The 23,340-nt window shown below is 41.1% G+C and overlaps 1 long non-coding RNA gene across 2 annotated transcripts; it reads right to left on the bottom strand.

The window, feature by feature from the left end:
* Positions 1-4,285: 4,285 nt before the first annotated feature.
* Positions 4,286-22,550, bottom strand: LOC121079006. 2 transcript variants are annotated; one of them, XR_005824825.1, is made up of 5 exons: positions 22,352-22,550; positions 22,070-22,231; positions 21,370-21,456; positions 5,148-5,270; positions 4,286-4,686 (listed from the first exon to the last, which is right to left on the bottom strand). It is a non-coding gene; the product is annotated as an uncharacterized LOC121079006 (long non-coding RNA). The 2 variants fall into 2 exon arrangements; XR_005824824.1 differs by lacking the exon at positions 22,070-22,231 and having other exon boundaries at positions 22,305-22,545.
* Positions 22,551-23,340: the final 790 nt, after the last annotated feature.

Genomic DNA, 23,340 nt, shown 5'->3' with positions numbered 1-23,340 from the left:
GTAGATGGGAAGGTGAGGTCGGCAGGGACAGGGCTCGCCTACCACCCCGAAAATTTAAGCTTTGGCTCTAACAATATGGCTCCAACACAGTGAGCAATACATTTCTCCATGTGGAGATGTGGTGGGACTGTTTGTGGAACAAGGTGCAGTTAAACATGAGTTAAACATGAGTTAAACATGAGTTCAAGAGTAGAACCTGGTCTTTTAGATACTGTTAGAATTTTTAGGTACTGTTAGAATAACTCAGAAATCTGAGTGCTAAGAAAAGTGTTTGAAGAGACGTTGTTTTATCATACCACATTACAGATGTTCGCAATGCAGAGCTCATTTTTCTTTCTATTTTCATTGTTATAAATCTTATCCCAACCTCCACGTTCCTCTGAAAACTTTAAAATTTGCAATGTAAAGGCACAGTAACCTGCTGACACTAATCAGCCACTACTTTGAGTATTTTTGTCAAATCCACCAATAAAACCTTATCTCGACAAGTGACCATTTCTGACTGTGATGGTAAATCCCCTCCTAAATGAAAGATCACCTTAATTCCAGGAAGACAGTATTATTGTCCATAGTCAGATGATACATAACTGAAATCCAAATATTGATAAAACCTTCAATCTGATTTTCTTCGTGCATTATGTAGTTCTTGTGTCTAATTCAAATATATTAACACAAAGAACATACATCTAAATGTAATTCAGAAATGTTTCATTTGCAGCCCAGTACTGCCATTCTTTTCGTTCTCTCATATAAACTTAAACTTTCTGCCACATGTTGTGTGACAGTAACAGCAGCTGAGTCCAACAGTTCTTAAGGAATTTTTTACTGTGACCACACACACAAAAAAAAAAAAACAACACCCAAGAACACTGGGAAATTAAAAAAATCTACCTGTGGGTTAACAGCCATATTTCTCAAATGCAGGGAATCTGGAGGTGTTCAAACAGCTGAACCACAGAAAGCAGCAGCAGGGGTAATGCACGGAGGAAAAAATGAAAAGAAAAAGCACATACTATTACTACCTCATGGGTTAGACAGTTCTTCCTAAAGCCAGCCCTCCTTGCATTGTTGCTGAGGTAGCTAGACAACCTCTTCACTCCTTGGTTCCGTGATACTAGCCATTTTGTTGTCCATGCTGTAGAAACCCAAGGAAGCCAGTCTCTTGGTTCACAATGAGGAAATGCCTGAGGACCCTATGCTCTGTCCCAGTGTTAGGGAAAGAGGGGAACCACAGAGTTCTGCTGCTGGTTAAATGCACAAAACTCACCAATTTGAATCTGAGGGTACACTCAGTGGCATTACACCAGCTCTTCCCCCTAATTCATCACCTTTAATGATGCATTCCAGATGTCACCTGTGTTTCTGCTTTTCAGCTCTGCAACACAGACACCCTTAGGCAAGTCCATAATCTACAGGAATTTCCCAAACAAAACTTCCTTTCTTCCTTTTTCCTTTACAGATTTTTACTTAGTGCCTTTTCCATTCCCTCTGCCACTCACTGAATGTAGACCATGTTAGAAAGGAATGTTAGCCCAAGTTCATCAGCAGTCATGCTCCATCCACCACTCTTCCAAGGTGAACAAAAGTGCTTTATGCACTCATCAGCACAGGTCTCCCAGTTTGAGGGGATCCTGTGTCTGCTTGGAGCTTCTCAAGAAGTTCTGGATTGTTACCCTCACTGTTTGCCAGCATGTTTCTGCAGTGATTGCCTCTCTCACTTTTCTCCTCCTTTCCCTATCCTGCAGTTCTGGGTTCTGAAGTCATCCTTAGTGAAAGACAACTCTGAGGTCTGAGAGAGGAACGCGGGATTGTGAAAGGAAAAAAAAAAAAAAAAAAAATGCAGAAGAGGAGGAAAAGCACTATGAGTCCAGGTGGTGAGGAGATGGATCATAGGAAAGTGTCACAGGGAAAGTGAGTTTTGGAAGGGGCCTAGAGGTCATCTAATATGATCTCCTGCTCAAAGAAGGATCAGCTGGTTTGAAAATGAGATCAGACCACGTTGTTCAAGTCTTTATCCAGTCAGGTCACTGAATCACAGAATGGTTGAGGTTGGAAGGGACCTCTGGAGGCTATCTGGTCCAGCCTCCTGGCTCAAGGTGGGACATCTAGAGCATGTTGCCCAGGACCATGTCCAGGTGGCTTTTGAAGATCTCCAAGGAGGGAGACACCTCAACTTCTCTTGGCAACCTGTGCCAGTGCTCTATCACCCACACGGTAAAGAAGTGCTTCCTAATGTTTAGACAGAACGTCTTGTGTTCTAGTTTGTGCCCATTGACTCTTGTCCTGGCACTGGGCACCACTGAAAATAAGCTGGTTCCATCTTCTTCATACCCTCCCTTCAGGTATTTAATCTCATTGATAAGATCTTCCCTGAGCCTCCTCTTCTCCAGGCTGTCCCAACTTGCTCAGCCTCTCCTCACAGCAGAGGTACTCCAGTTCCTTGATCATCTTAGTGGCCCTCTGCTGGACTCTTTCCAGTATACCCCTGTCAGGGTCTTGAAAAACTCCACAGGTTGAGTGAAATTGTACAGCCTTCTCTGGGGAACCTTTCCAACTTTTGATTGACCTCACTGTGAAAAAGCTTTTCTTTATATCTATGAGAACCTCTCTTGTTTCAATTTATGTCAGTTGTCTCTTTTTTCTCCTGCCACGCACCACTGTGAAGAAGCTGGCTACATCTTCTCAATAACCAAAGCCTTCTCTTCTCTAGGCTGAACAATCCCCATTCCCTCTGCATCTCCACACAGAATACACGTTCCACCCTCCCGATCAGTTTGGTGTCAGCCTGCTGAACTCTCTCCACTTTGTCAATATCTTAGTTGTACTGCAGGTCCAATTCTGAGTGCTGCACGCTTGACATGGTCTAACAAGTATTGACTAGAGGAGAATATTCACTTCCCTCAATCTACTAGTAATTCTGCTAATACTGCCCAGGATAGTGGGCCTATTTTGTTGCCAGGGTATACTGCTGGCTCATGTTCAGCTTGCCACTTACCAAGACATGCAGGTCATTTTTATCAGAGCTGCTCCCTGGCCAGCCATTTCCTGTCCTTTACTGTTGCCAGAGGTTATTCGTTCCCAGGTGCAAGATTTTGCATTTGTCCTTTTTGCATTTTGTAAACCTTGGTGTATTCCACAGCCTGCCTTGGTCTCTCTAAATGGCCACCCTTACCAACAGCTTATATAGTGATCCCCCAGTTTGATGCCATCTGAAAACTTTTAAACACTCCACCACCCTTCCATTGTCATTGATTAAGTCATTAAACAGGACTGGACCTACAGATATAGATACCCATGGAGTCTGCTTTCACCTTCAGGTAGAGTAACACCCATTAAACACTACCCTGAGAGCTCTATCATTCAGTCAGATTTTTGCCCATCCAGATCATAACATCCTAACTTGGATACTGTAGAATACTGTGGGAGACAGTGTTCAAAGCCTTGCTAAAGCTGAGGTTGATGACATACACTGGTTTTCTCTCACCCACAACCTAGACATTTTATGGTAGAAGGTTTTCTGTTAGGTTGAACACAATTCACCTTTGGTAAATCCATGCTGCAAACAGCTTACTCCTCTTCACATGCCCAGAAATCTGTTCCAAAAAGAGCCATTTCAGGAAAAGAAAAGACCAACTGCATAATTTGTCCTGTTCCTTCTGGATAAGATGCAAACAAAAGATGATTGGAGGAGCACTGTTAGGTGCAGAGGTGATGCTGCCTCGCTACATTTCAGTTCTAATCTTGTCACAGCTCAGTAACACGGCTCCAGACTGACCAAAGTGACCTATCCAACTCACCTATGACCTATGCACATTTTTGGATACATTGCCATGTCCCACCATTCTCTGTGTTAGATGCAGAGCTGTACCTGAGGCTTTTATGAGCCTGCCTGGCACTGTCCTGACTGTCATCTCCTTCCTTCTTGAAGTTCAGTCTCCCAGGACAGCTAGGTTTAGATCAAATAATGAAACCTGTGTGCAATACACAGAGGTTCATGAGCTATGCAAGGACTTCTGGAGGAAATAACCTTGCTGTATGCTGAGCTAAATAAGCACATATTCAATATGTGCAGTTGGTAATCAATTTTGCTTCTGCTACTGCATTACCTGAGATAAAAAATTGGAAAGCAAAAGAGTTCATATATCAAATACAGCTGAAAATTACTTCACTAAAATATCTGTAGATGATCCATGTATGAAGGATACATCTGAAATTATATACTGAGGAGGGTAAAAGTATTTGAAAAGAGCTTTGAGTGAATCCACATGCTTTGTAAAACTGGATATTTTTATACATAAATCCATTTTATTCACAGTTTGACAAGTGACATTCAAATATTTTTGCTAATTGCAGAAAAAAAAACAATGCAGTTTTCTGATAAGACTGGGAAAAAAAAACAAAAACAAAAAAACAGACTTCTGAAATCTGCCAATATATTTATTTGTGTTGTTTGGTAATTTTTCTCAGTATTGGTACTTGATAATGAGTTGACCAAGTTTTTGATAGAAAAAGGTGTTCTTTACTTCTTGAGTTCAAAGGGATTCTGCACCTGCCTCACACCGCTTTCAATTCACCACCTCAAGCCATTGCCCTCCAAACCAGCACTTCAGAGTTGAATGGCACACTTGGCAGGTTGCTGGGAGCCTTCTCTTCTTCAGATCTGTAAGTGTGCAGCAGCCAACTGGCCTGCAAGTAGCAGCAAAAAATAGTTAAGTTAAAGAAAGCGCCAAAAAGTTTGGATGCCTATCTGAATGCTAGCTGCTTCCATTAGTAATAATCCATTGTTCAGTGAGAGAGCTAGTGCTAATGACCCCTGTTCAGGAAAGCATTTAAACAGAGGCTTAACTCTGTCCCTATTCAGGCTGGCACTTATGTCTCAGTTTAAGTGCTGTGCTGAATAGATGTGGTTTTTCTGGTGTGTTTTTTTTTTCTTTCTTTCTTTTTTTTTTTTTTTTTCCTGAATCAGGGCCAATTTCAGTTCATCATCCCTAAGGAACAGATGCATTCTTCTCCAATTTCTGACAAATGTGCAAAAACATGTACTTAATATTTAACATGGAAGGGGGCACAGTCTAGTGTTAAAAGAGGAATCTTCTGTCAGCGCACACATACCTACATGTGCTTCCCTGACACTCAGTGCTGCTCACCTGGTACTTCTCATGGGTGGATGGTGTACATCACTGTAATCTTCCACCATGTGAACCAAGAGGATATGTCTCATCAGGTTGGGTTAATGGAGAGCGCTTCCTTTTAAATCCATTTTTGCATGCCTATGAAGCAAAAACTAATTTTTGCAAAATGCTGTAAGATTGAGAGGAGAAAGAACTACAAAATATATACTGCAACTTGCAGAGTTAATTGTACTGGCAAAATAAATGCTGTTTATGCTCAGCACAAGCAGAGGAGGAAGGAAACAGGAAGATCAATTAAAAGTTTTCTACGTGGTAAACATGAGGACTAAAATCCATGGAGATGATCTCGGTTCCTCTGGAAAAAAAAGTTGTCCTAATATTTTCAGCTTGGATACAAATCAAAAGCATCTCTGTCACTAAGAGGCTAAAATCATGTTAAAAGGAAGCTGGACGCTTTCCTTAAATTTCATCAGGATCATCGTTTAACATGGGAAGGAAGAAGGAGAATAAGAGAAAGGTATCCCTAAGGTCACTGGAACTGATGTGATAGAAGAGCTTTGGTATCAGCTGCAGGGAGCCTGGAAAAGTGAAATCCATATCAAATGCTAACATTGGGCTATGACAATGTTTTCATTGCATTCAATGTATTTCACAAGGTTAAACTATGTAAATATATGGGCTGATTTTTCCCTCGATACAGGGTGCAGCATGCAAAGCCTGAGGAATTTGGGGTAGCATTTTCTCATATATGATCTAGTAGAGATCTTTTCTTTCATATTATAAACATATTATTACAAATAGGTGGTGAATAGACCTTTATTTTTTCTTGCATTACTTTAAAAAAAAAATGAATTGTTATCAGATTTAATGATATGATAAGCTTTAAAGTTCCCCTGGGAAGCTACCACAGCCATACTGATTTACATAAGCATTTTCCTACACATAATACAGCATGCAAGCTCTCTGATCTCATTATTCATTAGAAAATTAATGATATCTCTCAAACGTGAAAGCAGACCAGTTCTGCAGAGAGTGCTGGAAATTGGCTAGTTCTCGACGCGGTAGTCATTTTCAATTTACTGGCTTGAAAAAAAGATGCTTTTAAGCAAATAAAAGGGTGCTGACATCAAACAGATACTTGTCTTGCTGCCAGGGAACGAGATGCCTTTTAAGGCAGGAAGGTGGGACTTGAGTGATGTGAATAGGAAGAAAAGAAAACAAGCCAGTCAGAGTTAAGCAGCTCTGCCCCATTCATGAAAAATGTCTAGGCTCATTTCCTCATTGCCAAAGGTCTTTTTTGCTTAAATTCTAAAGCCTGTGCTCTGTTCCTGCCAATAATAAATAGCAGCCTGTTGTTAGAAAAAGTGCAAACTATGGTGTGTTTTTTAAGTGCTTTTCCCCAAGCTACATAAATTGTGGCATCCCACAGATCAAGAGACAATGTTAATAAACCCCTCAAAACTTTGCTGATAACTATATCCTGAAATTGAGACTGTTTGAGTTTGTTGCAGAACAAGCTATGGTATATCCCCTCATGGGGAGCAAACGCTCCTCATCAAGGATGGCATGAATTGCCATCTGACTGACAAGATTAAGATCTGATGTTTATCCTGGCTGTATTTAGATGATAGGGCCAGCAATTAACAAAGGCTAAATCCGCTATATGAGTCTGCTAGTTTTAGGTATGACTAACAAACAGTATGATTGCTTCTGTCACTGCAGTGACACAACTGTCAGGGCAGTGGTGGGGGTAGGGGGCCTTTGCTGCACACCCTGTTCGAAGTGGAACACCTTTCTGTCCATCTCTTACAAAGAAATGAATGAAACATATGCCTGCTGCTTGTTGAAGTGGATACAGTCTTTCTCTCCGCAATTTGATTGCTGCTTTTTAATGCAATTCATAGCTCAGATAGCAAAAGAAATTGTTCTGGGGTGTGGTAGAAAAGGGATATTAGACATGCACTGCAACATCCTGTTTTGGAACTGGTTTAATATGAGGCTCACAGGCTCAGCATTGCAAAATTCTGCACTCAAGCTGTCACTTGCCAAATTTTTTGCACATTGTTTTTTTTTTTTTCTCTCTCTTTTCCTGTGATCAGTAGCAACATAAAAGGAAACATCTGGTTTTACAGTGTTCGAATTAGGGGATGCCGTAGGAAAAACCCACCAAGGCAACATCAGACTTGAAACAACAAGGCAGCGTGAGAATTTGTGCACTTTGCAAACTCTTCCAGTAGGGAACCAGAAATCTGCCACAGTGGCAAGAATCCCACCAGGCTTCTACCAGCGCAGAAATAGAACTACTGTTGCACTGATGGTTTAACCATATCTTCAGTTGGCATCATATTGAACAAATACAAGATGCAAAAGAATTAAATTAAAAATCTTCTAGTTATAGCTGTCACCTGAGTGTCAGTTATGGTTTGGAGAACAAGACTTGTACATGTTTTCTGAGTTGAGATAAATGCCCTCCAAGGGAAACAAGGATTCTATCAGAGAATTTTTCTATTGAGGTCTAATGAGTATATGTTTGATTTTCAAATTAAAATCTCTGATGGGTTATTATTAATAATTTGAGCTATTAGGCTAAAATATCAAGACATGTTTGGAGAGAGAAAGAAAGATTTCCATTCTGGAAGGGAAGAAAAAATTCATTTGTTCTTACATGTTTCACCTGCTGCAAGACTCTTACATGGAGGCTCTCACATCTTGCACCAGAAACTACTGTGCATGAAATAAAATTCTCTTAGCCATAGGATAAATCTATGAAGCCCCAAATCTTTCATCTGAGAACAATGTGGTCAACATGTACAAATATCTGGAAAGGGCTTATGGTCTGGAAGAACAAAGGAAGTGTCCCACTGAAAGCAGCAGTTGTATCAAGATCACTCACTGACCTGCCTGACCTGTTGGGTACCAGAACAGAAGAATTTAAAGATATGTTACAGGCAAGGCTGTGAACCTTCATGCTAACCATGGCATGAACCTGTCCCTGCCCCAAAGATCTTACAGATGAAAAACAGACACAGAGAGCCCAATAGTGTGACCAGTTTTATGATGAGGATGCCTTTAAATGGAACATTATTGTTAAGAATGCTCCTAGGACTGATGAAATCAAGGCTTCCTCTATAAATCTCAGAAAATGCATCTGAAAGAAGCATGCACTATCTTGCCTTTTAGTGATTAGTTGTACCTGCCATGATGGCAGAAGACACGTATAATGATACACCCAAAGGGAGGGAAGATTAAGGAGCAAAAGCAGTTAAAAAAATGAAAATGACAACCAAATATACCATGTATAAAATCGATAGGACATGCTTTATCTCTCTGGAAATAATGTTATGGATATTGAACACAACTCACCATAGAAGAATTATGAATTATTATAATAGTCCTGAAAATGTAAACAGCAAGAAAACTATGCAAGCTCCAAAGAATTTTCAAAGGAAGGCACGCGATAAGGACCGTGAGATGATAGAAGCCCATGAAGAGGGAGGAGGATACATTCTGCTTTTTTTGCCAAGTGACCACAGAGTTGGTAAAAGCAGTCTTAGCGGAATGGGTGAATATGGGGAAAAGATTCACATGTGAATCAAGTAAGGTACTGAAAAGCTGTAGCTAGCTTCAGGGAGATTCACTTGTCTCCAGGGACAGACCTAAAACTTAATTGTTAAAGATAGCCTTAAAGACACGATATGGCTCTGGATGAATGACCTATAGGTTTCTATAGATTTCTACAGTTGAGAAAAGTCTCAATGAAAACTCACTCTGAAGACAGTGCCCAGTGAAAATGGGTCACTCAAATCTCAGAAAACCCTAGAAGACAACATGAAGGTTATGAACCGAGGCCAGGTATGTCCTGAAATTAGCATCTTGTTTTCTTCTAAGAGTCACAAAATGATTCAAAACTCTTAATCAAATCCCAGATATAAGTTTTCTTCAATGGGTTTCACTCTGTGCCTTCTAGATTTCCCAACTAATGCATGAAGATCTGGTAAACCCAAAGGACTTCTAGTTAATACTAATATAATTTCCCAACAGTTTGTCTACTAAGCAAGACAAACCCTTGGGTGGCTACAGCACAAAGCAAGACTGAAAATTGAAGGCAATGGGTAGGTTTCACACAGAATCACCAACATCACTTGGAGGGTTAGTATTACCTTGTGTTATTTCCCATGGAGGCATTTTCTTATGGAGGGGTGTAAACACTTGTCACTTTGGCAATAAGCAAGCCATGGACAGACACTGACTCATGACAAATGCACACTGTCAAACTTCTAGTTTAGTGCCCAGGTTTGGAGTCTGGATGGTAGTGCTCTGCTGTGAGCTACATTTTTAAGATGGGTGCCTAAATCCACACTTCTGCTTCTAAAAGCAGGTACTTAAGATTCTAAAAATAGGTCTGCATAATTATCCTTTGGAAAGCAGTTTTTAAACTGTGCAGCTGACACTTCGGAATTCCAAGTGGCTGATCAAACTGAATAGAAAACTGTAGCTATAAAGTAAATGAGCGACCAGACTATATTGAAAACACTAGCTTATTATGATGAGAAAAACCAGTAGCACTTTTCCCATGATCACCCTTCAGCACTCAGATTTCCACAGTATGAAGTCCAATGAAGACAAGGAGCATTTCGTCCAGTACCTCATATCTGGATGTTGATCTATGCTGCAGTTTGTTTTGCATTTTTATTAAGTTTAACCTTTTATTTTGGTGGGATATTCTCTTTAATTTGCAAGGCATTATGATGCAGCTTGTGTATTCAGGAAGCTATTAACCACAAATTTCTGATTCTGGGGGAAGAGAAGGGAGGTCAAAGTTACTGGAAATTGAGATTTAGGAAAAAAAAGTGTGGATATTAGTTGAAGAAATCAGAAAGCATTGTTGTATGAAAAACACTGAAAAGAAGAAAACTCTCCATGTGGTCTGCATGTGGAAATGTGTTTTCGGGAGTGTTTCACAAACTTTCTCTTGGGGTAGTTATACCTGTGATATATGCCTGGTACCAGCAAAGTAAGTTTCACACAAAGAGTAAAAGTTGAACTATGCATTTATAATTGCAGAGTTAATTCCAAAAATAGTAAAATCTACTATCAGTTTTATTATTGCTGTTGCTGATGTGATCACTGCTTTAAGAAGCCTCTTGCCTTTAGTCTTGATCTAAAGGCAAGTCTGAGCCCAGTTTCATCACACATCTGTGGTATAGCATAAAGCTAGAGAGCAGCAACACACAGTACCTGATCTGGTATAGACCCTGCTTGTACAAGAACAAGCTCTTAACAACTTCTAATGTATTTGAACTGACAAGGTGAGATGACACAATGCTTATCTTGGTGTTCTATGGATGTAGCATTTGTGATCTGATATTGCAAGTTTTTAAAGCAAGGTTCATTGCAGTGTCAAACTACAACCAGAGATGTATAGTTTCAGATGAGCTGAATGATGGAGATAACTTTTCATTCAGAACAAGGAAATATAAGACAGATCAGAACACTAGAATTCTCAAGAAACCCATGTTTCTCTCTGTTGGAGGAGCCTACACAGCTAGCTCATGTTATATTACATCACACCATATTATATTATAATTACATAATACTTTTTACATTGCATTACAAAAAGTTTATACTTCATAGAAAGATGAAATTCACCATGACTGATCAGTTAAAATAGCCATTAAACAAATGCATATGTGCACAAGCACACAGCAATAGGAGAATGCTAAATATAATGCAAGGTGATGGACCTCCTATGAGAACATTTTTACCTTTTCCATATTTTACCACATTTTTACCTTTTATCATAGGCAAAATTTGTGTCTTCCTACAAGTTTTCAAGATGTCTGTAGAAAAGCCAGAAGCAAAGACCTAGTTTCTGAGCAGAGCTAGCAAAAAAATTTCCAGCAACATATTTTTATCTCAAAAGGTGTCATTTCATCAAAATTTAAATTTTCCACTGAAACTTGCCAGTTTTGACAACGTTGCCATGCCAAAACCCACACAGAATTAAAAGAAATGTTTTAATAAGATCAAACCTCTTCTGTACTGGAACAACAACTAATTTTTCTTCTTTAAAAGGAGTTTTGTTTTTGTAATTTCAAGACATCAAATACAGAAGTAAATGCTTACATTTTATCTTTCAATGTGTGTGTAACTCCAAAATATATTTTTGCAATTGCTCTGTTTCACTACTTTTTTGTTGTTGTTGTTTGATAGGTAAGAGAAAAATCAAATACATAGTGACAATTTGGCATGTCTCCAATGATGGATGTCAAGGAGTCCTATCAGTAGTTCTTCTAAGACAATAATGGAAAGTCAGAACCACACAGCTCTCCCACTTTCTCTCATCACATTGTATTTCTCACAGATTTTGAAGACTAATTCTATTAGCACATCCTCAGAGAAGATTTTGGGAGGCCAGGAATCTTGGAAGACCCTTGGAATCGATTGTCAGTGAAAATCTGTATGAGCTCTGTGCCTAGAGGATTTCAATGGCTCCAGACTCTCAACCTTTTGCATGGAAAAGGACACTCATTTGGGGAGAATTTAGCTCTTTGTGAAGAGTTTATGTGACAGTTCTACAAATCTCTCTTTTCTACCAGGCCTTTTGGGACCTCTTCATGAGATCATTTCATACGTCAGAAATTGTCCTTCCTTTGAAAACTTTGTTGTTTGAAGGGGACTACTCACTCCACTTGAGCTCCTCTTTTCCTTGAAAGTCAGTAGGCCTCACAGCTTCAAGCCAGCTAAACAGCACCACACATCAGCAGACCTCCATGCCCAAGCAAAGTACAGATCACAAACAAGGAAGACATCAGCAGAGCATAACCTGGTGCTGGCCCTTTACCAAAAATTAATTCTGTCCCTGAAGTGCACAATGACAAAACACACTGCCTTTCAAAAGGGCCATCTACACAGCACTATACTAGGCCATATGGAGATAATCAAACCAGCCTGCAAGGCAGTCAGGATATCCAAAGCAATCTACCTTCTACAGTGCAGTGCTCGGCCTGGGCTCACACAACCTTCATATCAAAGAAATCCAGTCCTCTGAGCAGAGCCAATAAAACTGAAGAGGAGGGTAAGGTGTATGGTCTGTACCAGGCCTGACACCCATGCTGACTTAAGTTGCGGGATTCTTCTGCACAGCACTATATCACATGATTTTAGCTCTTCTGAGACTAGTACATCAGTAAAAAGGACACTGGAGCACCATCACCATCCATGCACTTGGGCACAAAAAACTGACAAATGAAAGCAGTAGGTCTTCTCACATGCAACATGCGTGACTGCATTTCATCCCTTTTGACTTGTCAACAGCTATAGCTAATAATGTCCTCTTTGGCTATTACCAGCACCACAGCAAATATGCACTGTATGATGTGTGCAGTGCTCTTGTAAAAGTTTTTTGTGCTCAGTTTATCAGAGATGATTCTACTGGTATGAGCTGCAACAGCAATAAAAACTAGACACTTTTAGATAATATCATTGATGGCTGTTGTATAGTTAACACTAACTGGGTTCCTAAATAATGGGGGGGGGGGAGGGTGCAGGAGGGGCGAAATTCTTGTAGCAACAGGATGCAATTGGTGGGGGTTAGACCATGCTTTAATTTGTCACTTAATACTCCCATGAAATTGATTGCTTGGGGCACATCAGAGAGCAAAAGAAGTTGCTGGAAAAGATGTTTCCCAAACTTCTATTCCTGTGACTTGCTCCACTGAAGCCAATGAAAATACCCACATCAGTGGCGGAGTTGTGAAATCTGTTTCTTCCTTTTGATTAAATTAGACAGAGAGGAACGTATGCTACAGGATGATAGTATCGATTCTCCAAAGCCAGCCACTTCTCCCTTGATATTTGACATGTTGGCTGGGTATTTTTGCAAGATTTCTTATCTCAGCAGCCTTTAGTCAATCAGTGGGAACTGGGAACAAAGACAACCAGGAAAGTGATGGTACCGTTGTTTCCCCCTTTGAATTAAAGTCATCTGAAAGGCTAGCTGATGGCTCAGAGTACGATGCTGAACTGTGTATTGCTCCATAACAAGAACAGCAAGCCTGAGAGTGTTTGCCTCTGCTGCAATTCAATCAGAGTGCCTTGCAGCTCGAATTGCTACCATTTTGTGGGTCACTACCTCCTCCAATATTCTGTGTGCCCTCTCTTGTTTTCTTTTCATTTGCTATGCAGGCTCGCAGACCTTCCTGCTAGGTTTTACTTGGGAGGCCCAGAACCCCTGTTCTGCAAATCCTAACAGGACCTTGATGGATGCTAATGTCTCTGCCTTTCATATCATTTTACCAGTGAATCCTTTGATCTGTCAGCAGTCTTTATATCAATGCAGTCATCTCATAAAATGGAAAATATGACAAAAATATCTGTTGTGTTAACATAGAGTATTCCCCCCACCCCTCATAAAAATGCAGCATTAGGGAGTTTACTTCAACATCTAGCAGCCAGATGTACTGTGAGGGTAGAACTGGGAGCTAAAACTTTATTTCGTTTTATTTTTCTTTTTTTTTTTAAAAAAAAAAAAAAAGCAGTCTGGTAAAGGAACTTGTAAAGCAACAAGTACTGTACATTATGATTCAGAGCAGCAAGGGACAGCTGGAGGGACTTGATTGGCTCCAGCCCAATGAAACAGAGGCTTCTTGTGACCAGCTGCTGTGCTGCAGCATGAATGACAAGGGTAATAATTGATTACTAACTGGCAGCTCAAAAGGAAGAAAGAATTAACAAGAGTGATGAGGTGCTTTACAGCTTGGTAACTGTAAAACCAGTAGAACAATTAGGGGAAAAAGAAAGGGTTTTCACTTCTTACCTTAGAGTTACAAGGACAGTGCTAGTTATTGTAAATTGCATGACAAGCAAGCCAGAGGGGCAGGTCAGTGAGTTATATGGGGACTTTGCCTGCACAAGGTCCTGCAAAATCATTCAGCAGATTTACCAGGAGCTCCTAAAACTCAGTCAAAAGCATCCAGCCATACCAATTACATTGGTAGTCAAGAAAAGGTCTCTGAGCCGTCAGCCATAATATCATAGTAGATCTGAAACCCCCAGCGAATGGTGCATTGTGACAAACCAATTATTTGCCTTTCAGTGGGTGCTCGATGGCACATACACTCTTTCTGCCCTGAGAATAAACACATGCCTTTTTCTTTTCCTTTTCGGCTTCTCTACCCGCCGCTCTCCCCCCCCCCCCCCCCCCCCCCCCCCCCCCTTCCCCCCAATGGCTTTTGTGTTCACCAGTAAATGCACGGGATGCATTGTTGCTACACCTTTCTTCAAGGAGCTTGTACTGACCTCATGCTCTGGGCCATGTAAAGCCTTCTGGTCACTGAGAGCCAGGCTCTGCCCCTTTTTCATGCAGAGTAGCACCTCACTTTGGGCCAGATCATGGACAGCATGCCAATGCAAGAAGTAAGGGGCCATTGCGTGTCCTGTGTCTTGCTTCTCACACACAGGAGAATAATAGCCTCTGCCGCCTATGCCCTTTCCTTAGCCCAAGTGGGAAGAAGGAGAACTCGATGGATCCCTCATTTCCTTTCCCAAGGCATCTGGCAGCAGGAAGCACGTGCTGTGCCAGCTACAGACCCATCATGGTTTGCTCCCTTCCCAAAGCAGCAAGGAGACAGGTCTGTCCCAGCGGTAGCTCAACAGTGTGTGGCTCCTTTCCTGGGGCTGAAGCACCACGGTATGGTCTAGCTCTCTGTGAGCAGAGCTGATAAAATCAATGGGACTAATCATGGGGAAAGATATCATTCAGCATTAGCAAAGCTGGCAGCCTCTGGTCTGACATATGGAAAATGCTCTTCTAGCTGGTCGAAGCCTCTTCAACCCAGCACACTCTCACCCCTCCTCCCACTCCAGAATCTGCCATCCTTGTGCTTATAAAGTCACTTAAATATATTTTCTACTTTCTATTTCCTATTTTCCAATTCTTTCCTATTTCCTATTTGATATATTATATATTATATATTATATATTATATATTATACATTATACATTTTATATTATATATTATACATTATACACATACACATTATATATTATAAAATGTATAATACATATTATATATTACATTATATATTATATAATATATTACGTATTATGTATTAAATAATGTATATGTTTTATATTATATATTATATTTTATATGTGCAAGATTCATCTCTCCTGTCGTTAGCTAAAATCTAAGTAATGCATCCAAAATGGATTTTTAGCTACCTTCTATGGTCAATGCAATGAAACCACTCCCTCCAGAGGTAAATTTCTACTACCGACCTCAAAAGCCTATTATAGGTTGGGCTGACTCTGTAGGTGCATCATCCAGGAGGTGCATCATCCATGTTTTCCACTGCCCTACGGACTTCACATTTATTTAAGAGCTGACTTCTTATTTTTTGGAGGATAAATATAGGAGAGAGACATTGTCATGCCATGTTCAGGGTCTTACTCAGACATTTGAGGCCAACAAAGTCAATGAGTAATGCATTAAGGGGATCAGAATCAGTCCCCTCTGCAGCTAGAGGCATGGCTCCTTAGGCTGTGCGGGAGGATGGTGGGATCAGGTTGCTAATGTGGCGTCCCACCAGCAAGAAAAGCTGCCGTGACAGAGGGGAGCTGAACTGCTCCAGGGCAGGGGTAATTGGGGCTGTCCTTACCCACGCTGAGTGGAACACTGATAGAACGAATTTCAGACAGAGGGTACTGCAATGGAGCTCAAGATGTACAAATGCAAATGGAACAAGAGGCATGTCTTCATTGGTCCACCCTTGAAGACTCCCCTAAGGACACTAAAGGGAACTTTACTAGAAAATCTACCAAAAATTCAAGGCCTGGGGGTGGGTTGGCAGGTCTGGTTTTTTTTGTTATTATATACATAGTGCAAAAATGTGCTTGACTAATCTAAACCTTGTGCTGCGTTCTTATACTGCTAGAGCAATTGTAGCTGAGAAAAAAAAAAAGGATAAAAAAACACATCACCCAATATGGAAATACTTTTTTTCATGTTTGACATTTTTACATTTTTACTGACAGGGCAAAGCCTATGATTTAATCGGTCTTCATTTCCCATAACTGCTGAGAAGGGACTGGCCCCTCCTCCACATTTCTCAAAAGGCTGATGATTAGAAAGAAGGCCATGCAAAACTCAACGAAGTTAACTCCATCATGTAGCACTATTGAACTAGGAAAAAAAAAAAAAAGAAATACTTTCTCCCAAATGTCTTGGTGTTTGTACTACAGAGTACACAAAGATTGTGAGATTTTTTGGTTGGAATGGTGTCCTTTTGAAGAAACAAGGTATTTTTGCTATTCATTCAAGAAAAATGAGAAGCTCTTCTGCTTTTCTCTTTTTGAAGCACATTCTTTCCACACACATTTTTTCACTTACATTACTCTTTTTAAAAGCAATGCCACAGCCTCCTAGGAAGAATGAAGGAAAGAAGAAGACCAGGAGGCCCCACTTCTGCTCTTCTCAAAGGTGATGGACCCACCTCAGCATGTCAGGTAAATTGCCTTCAGTATGGACCAAATGGAGACACAAAGCACCAGAATCCTGGTCCAGAAAAAGACAAGCGACAGTGCTTCCTCTAGAGAAGGTGCAGAGAAGCAGCTTCAAGTGAGAAAAATAAAATAATCAGGTTATCACAGAGACTACAGAAACTGGAAACTGAGTGCAGATTTTGTTGTCGCTGCTGGTTAAGGTTTTTGGAACTTTGAAAGAATTAAAAAGTAGCCTTGATCAGAAACTTATCTTCTCCATCCTGTAAGAGTACAGTTAACTTTTCCTTTCAGCCCTTCCCCATTCATGCTGGCACTATCCCCTTGTGCTGCTGTGATGTCTCACAGGAACAGGAAGGTACCACAGGTGACCAGAAGAGATCTCACCATGTGGAAATGTGGCATAAAAGTGCTGTGAGCATCTAGGGGCAGCCAGAGGTAAGATGCCTACTCTCTGTTCATGTGGAAACTCCTGATCAGCCACTGAACAGTAGTTTTAACTGCTGTTAGCAGATAAGACCTTGCTTTCACTGGCTTATCTCTTCGCCACCTGACTAAGTTGGGGTTTTATCTGTGCAAGAGCTCTGGATATAATGGAGAGGGAAAAGGAGAGTTGTGAATCAGTATTGATTTAGGATTGAGACATCAAGTCTTGAAGGAAACTCTAGAACTGGATGGGCAGGAAAAGAGAGATTGGTTGAGAGGTCTGGAAAGGAAAACTGGAACGGTGATTCACTGACAGTGTGTCTCACAAAGGATAGTATTTATTCTTCTTTCATTTCACAGATGAGGAAACTAGGTCACAAGGACATTAAGTAACTTTTCCAAAGATATACATGTAATTAGAAAGATAAATTTCTTTGCATCTCCACTCAGACACATGAAGATTGGCGACTGCCGTGTGACCACCCTTCTTTTTGATACTGGCCTTTCATAATGAGATGAAGGAAACTTGAGTTTTTTCTCTGAGCTCTCCTGCTGACTAGAAAGCAGCACGAGTCACTCGCTTCAGCCTTCTGGGGTCCTCTTACTTGTGGCTGTCAGGACAACCTGTGGTACACCAAGTACCTCACTAAAGCACTGTACTGTAATAGACCAAGTCAAGCCCCAGAGCATGCCCCATCAGAAGTAAAGCAGTGAGTGAGATTTTCTCATTCGGTATTGACTGCTTACAGCTCAGAGGTTTCAGGTTTTGGTGCAACACCAGAATTCACCAAAGTAAAACAAAACAAAAAGAAACAAATCTGATAGTCTGTAATATTAAGGATCCTGAAGAAGAGAGCAAGAAAAAGAACTACCTACCTGCATGTGTATTCTCCTACCTTGCACAGCTTTATTTATATAAATGGGCCTGGCTCGTGTGGCTTGTTCAGACAGCTTCAGTGGGACTTATTTAGTGAAAGGACAGCACAGGAAAAGATTTGTAAACTCTGGGAGAAACACAAATTCCTGTTTAAAGCATCCTTGAAATCTTTCAATAGCTTTCCAGTAACTTGTCCTACTCATTGCAGGTTTCTAAAAAAGCACTAACAAGGGGACAATAGCTTAGCAGCAAGCAGACTAATTTAAAAAATCATTTATTATTATTATTATAATCAACATTATCATCATCATCATCATTGTTACCATTATCATCACATTTTTATTCCACCAGATCTACCAATAGGGAAGGAAGGGTAATTCCTCTTCATAAATTATCAACTGCTGCTGTAAATACAATACTGCCTCATAGAAACATCCACACATTTACTCTACTTTTGTTATTATGTGTTAAATGCATTATGATCCACCATGCACCTCTCCAATTTCAAATTTATTTTGTGACTTCTGCTGTTCTACAAACATCAAAAATAAAGCATTAGAAATATGCATGGATTTTGACAATAATATTCCATACCCCCATTTGGGAAAGAGGAGAATAATTGGGTATCATTAGATATTAGGAGCTTGTTCACAAGGCTGTAGTATAAAGTGGGTAAGTGCCTTGTTAGACTGCAAGCAGATTAAAATTTCTTGTGATTCAAACTGAAAGTAAAAGGCACTGATGCACTCATTGCTTGCAACTGAAATGCGCATCAAAGGGAGTTAACATTATTAAGCAAAACTGAAACTATTGCAAATGAAACACCTATTCTGCTCATCCTCTGGTTAGACATTCTCATTTCTTCCCTTCACCTACATATGTGCAGGGCTTCCCCTCTGCTGCCATCAAACTTTCAGAATAAAAATTATTACCTTTAAACCAATTTAATTACGGTAAAAGTTAGTAGCACTAAATATGAGACCCTGGGAAAACTGTTCTGAGAAAAACATTGGTACTGCAGGATTTTGGTCTTACGGTAAAGCACTGGACAGAGACTTCTGAAACAAGTGCAGCTTCTGGGTCCTTGGTAGGCTTTCTGTGTCTGATCAAGTCATTTAGTGCACCTGTGCTTTAATTCCCAGACATCAAGAGCAGGTGACACCACAGTGTTCCTACACTCAGTTTGATGGGACTGTCTCAAGTACATACTTTGCAGGTTGTCTGAGACTTCTGTTCTGCTTGGTCTCTCGTCTTCATGCCATGTTGCCCCTTCTCTTGTTCATTGCCAAGGAAGGCTCACCTGGAGGTGGAAAATGTCCCGGCCCTTAACAAGCTACTGCACATCCACAGCGTAGTTGTTCTCTGCCTGCACGCTCCCTGGAACAATTTACCATGCGTGCAGAATGAATTTACAGCAGAACTACCATGACTTGCCCTTGTGATCCTGGGGCCTACACAGCAAAGAATGGAGATTCCCAAGGCTAGAATTAAATCACATGGAGGAAGAAAATTTGAGAATTAGGGCACACAGTGGGGTGGAGGGTATGGGGAGAGCGGCTGGGGTGTGTGGATTTTGTCTTTTGCCTGGTGTATTTTTACATTAAATCATCAGCCTAATCTTCAGAGTAAAATAAAGGAACAGTCTTGGGAGCTGAGATGCATAGAATAACCTTTGTATTAACACAGTTTGTGACAGCCAAGCAGGTAGAACATTAGGTCAAACTAAGGAGTCTTGAACTTTTGAAGACAATGCTGACCCTGCTCCTTTGTAGAGTGTTTTGAGATGAGATCTACGTGATCATTCCACCCTGCCTGCCTTCCTGAACTTACCCCTCTTCCAATCCTTCTGCTGAGCTGCCAAGCACATTTGTGCTTGTGTCTCATCCAGGCCAGGGAGATATATTTTGCTAAAGATCCCCCCCAGTCCTCTTCCCTTCAAACAGTGAGAGCAATACAAAGGAGCCATAACACAGCATGGAACTGCAGCCTTCAAGTTTAAGACTACATGAGGAAGAATAAATCTACATTCACACTAGATTCACAAGAAAACAGCCTGAGAAGTCTGTATCAATTGATACTATGAATAAAGGAGGAATAAAAAGAAATACAATTAAGCTATCTGGTTGGGGAAGAAATAAAAATTTCATACAGAAAGGCACAGAGTATGGGCAATGGCTTTCTGCTATTACTTGTCAAAAAGGTTGAGAGGCTAATATTAGTGGTAGGGGAATTTCCACACCAGTGGGAAAACCGCAGCAAAATTTCACAAGGAGAGGATGTGCGAGAAACAAGTTCTGATCTTCACCACCACCTCATCACACTTTAAATCCCTCTCTTGGAGGAAAATCTCATGTCATGCAATGTTTTAGCATCATGAGGTCACGTGCAACAGGTAGGAAGAGCTACACACAATTCTGGGCAGTCCCAGCCCTACAAGTGCCTGTGTGCCACCAAGAGCCTGCTCCATACTCTCTCATAGCCCTGCAGACCTGTCCCATCTCTAGTCAGGGGACTTCATGCTAACCTTTGGTCTCATGTGCTTTGTAATACCTGGCATCCCAGCGTTTTTGTCCGTGAATGAGCGATATGGGAACAATATTCAAGACATTCAAAGAAAGAAATCAGATTCGTTGAACCTTTTAGAAAGGGATAGCTAATGATAAATGTGGTATTGCTTTGATTTCAGGGGCAGCAACACAACCCCCTCGGCCAGAGCAGCTGTACTAGGCTACTCAGGCCAGAGGAGCCCTGGCACCAAGCTGCAGGTCAGGATGGGGCTCCCTCTCTATCCATGGCACTGGTGGTTCTATAATCTCCGGAAAGAGGTGGCTGTGGGTATCAGGGATGGAATGGCAAAACGGGTGCATGCTGTTACATCAAGGCTCTGTGTGTCCGGAAGCAAACCCAACAGGAAGGATATGCTCTTGCAGGATACGTTTGTCATATTACTTGAGGTTTTAAAGACTAAATTAGGTGAAAGGCATCTCTCTCACTCAGATGCTCCTCCATGAGCGGGGACCTCACGCTACCTCAGAACAGTGGTGCAAGCACAGAACTGTCTCAGCGCAGCTACAGAAACGCCACTGATGACAGATGCAATGTAAGTGAACACAGAGCAAAGCTCTTTCAGCTCATTAAAGTGTAAGCCTTGGAGCCTGAAAGAGGGGAGGTTGGAATCAGCCCTATGGAAAACTCCCATGGAATTTAATAGAAAAAATATTACAGATTTTGAAAGTTTATTGGGAATATTCCTTCCTCTGAAAAGGTTTTGGGGTTTTTGCACTGGTTTCCTTGAAATCTCTCCACACATATTTCTGTGGACCCTCCTGGTTTCATACCTATTACATTTCACTAGAGTTTTCCATGCAGACATGCAAACTGAAACCACAGAAAATATTTTCATGCACCCTCCACCCTCCAGAGCAAACCCACCACGCTCTCCCCGACTCCAGCGAGGTGTGACGTGGCAGCTTCCTCAGAGGTGCCAGCCAGCTGCAGCAGGCAGAGAGGTAGCACAGCCTGGGTGGAGGAGAATAAAGCCAGCTTTTAGTTTAAAAGCCTGCATTTGCTGCCTTTTTCCTTCTTTATTTTGCAGACTGGTGCTAAACCAATAGACTTGCAAGTCTGGGGAAGTTTATAAGCTGCTCTCAGCAGAGATCAGTGACTATCCTTACCATGAGGTGTCCATGAGTGAGCAAATCTGGTTCTGGTGAAAGTGAGCGCACCTCCTATTGAGATCAGAGAGAGCTGCTCCCAATTACACTAATGCTGAATATGGCCCCATTACTGACTTTTTCTATTGTTGGACATTGTTAAAAAAAGACACTGGAAAAATGTGCATTCTATCAAGTGTTGTGAAACTGTGTGGGCTGGAGAAGGCTCGGTTTTTAATAAAGGAAACATTCATTGCATCCCATTTCAAGGACTTCTGTTAGATAGAAAGGAGGCGGCAAGCAGGAAGTTGAAGCCTTTCTCCTGCTAGTTCTCCTTTTGCTATCAAACAATAACAGTTTTAATATAAAAAAAAAAAAAAAAAAAAAAAAGGAGGCCAAGAGTAGGAAATCCCTTTTCTTTTTTCTTCATTCTAGAGACTGCATACAGATATACAGGGAGGCCAGGAAAGTTTCCTTACCTGTGCAAAGGTCAGAGCCTGGCATCACAGGCTGTGTGGGAGTGCTGGGTGCTCAGCTGGATCTGTGGTGATCCCAGCTGTGTCCCATGCACAGGAAAAGATGACGGACTAGCTTTTCCAAGTACTCTCAGATCAACTTTTGAAAGGTTCCTATGGAATTTGCTAAAACAAAAAACAACAAACAAACAAAAAAAAAGACCAAGAAGAAGAATTTTAAAGGCAGATTTAAACCAACCTGAAAACTTTGCATACGGTCCTTCAGCCATGTCCAGGTATACCTACAGTCTTCAGCCCTATTATATTGTCAAAGTCATTTTCCACCAGGATGGCATAGGCTGCCGGAGTTTTAGGAATAGTTCATTCTTCCTAACTTGCCTCTACTTTGCTTTCCTCCTTACTGTTTTCAACTGCTAGTACATCCCCGCCTGATTTGTCATCATTTCATGTTGACATACTGTAGTAAGACAATTGCAGCTGCTCTCTCTGAAGAATGCAAACAGGGATCTGTCATCTTTCCCTCCCCTTCTCCCTTCCTCCCCCTCCCCCTCATAGCAGGGATGGATTTCACCGGGACCGACCAGACTGCTACCGAGCAGTCCCTGTGGTTTGACTGTACAGAGGGATGGCAGATGATCCCTTGTCAGTCAGATCTTTGTTTGGAAATTGCAGTTTATGCTCAGGCTAAATGCTCGCCCATCCAGTGTGTATATGTTTATGCAGTCAGCTCTGGGATGCAAACGGCATTCCTCTTATCATACAGAGAGAGGATGTGAGCTCATTCATAAGGAATCCCAGCTCTGGGGTGCCCCACTCACTTAATCCAAGCATCCCCTGCATGCCCCTTCTTCTGAGAGGGTGGAAGAAAAGCAAAGCACAGTGCTATTGGCTTTTAATAAGTGGGATAATATATTTCAGAGAGGAGCTCAGACAGGAGAGGAAATGAACTTGGCTAGACAGTCACTTACAATAAAAAAAGGGGGAAAGAACTTTGCAAAACTCATTCCATTATTTCATGTAAATATACTTGGCTGGGTTAAGACAGGCTGATATAATCATAAGATGTTGAATAAGACTAAAGGCCATTTCTCCCCTTTAGACAGATTTAGCAACGCAGCAACGTTTATTAGTCTGCTTGATAAAGAAACAAACAGATTATTGGCTTGGCAATTGCTGACTGTGAAAATAAGTAAAGCTTTAAATGCTGTACTGAGCCTCTGATCCTGCTCCCCAGGAAAAAAAAAAAAGCCCCAGGACTGGCACAGCACCCAAGC

The sequence above is a fragment of the Cygnus olor genome, chromosome 1, assembly GCF_009769625.2.
Source record: "Cygnus olor isolate bCygOlo1 chromosome 1, bCygOlo1.pri.v2, whole genome shotgun sequence".
Classification (NCBI taxonomy): domain Eukaryota; kingdom Metazoa; phylum Chordata; class Aves; order Anseriformes; family Anatidae; genus Cygnus; species Cygnus olor.
This window is presented reverse-complemented; position numbering and strand designations above follow the sequence as displayed.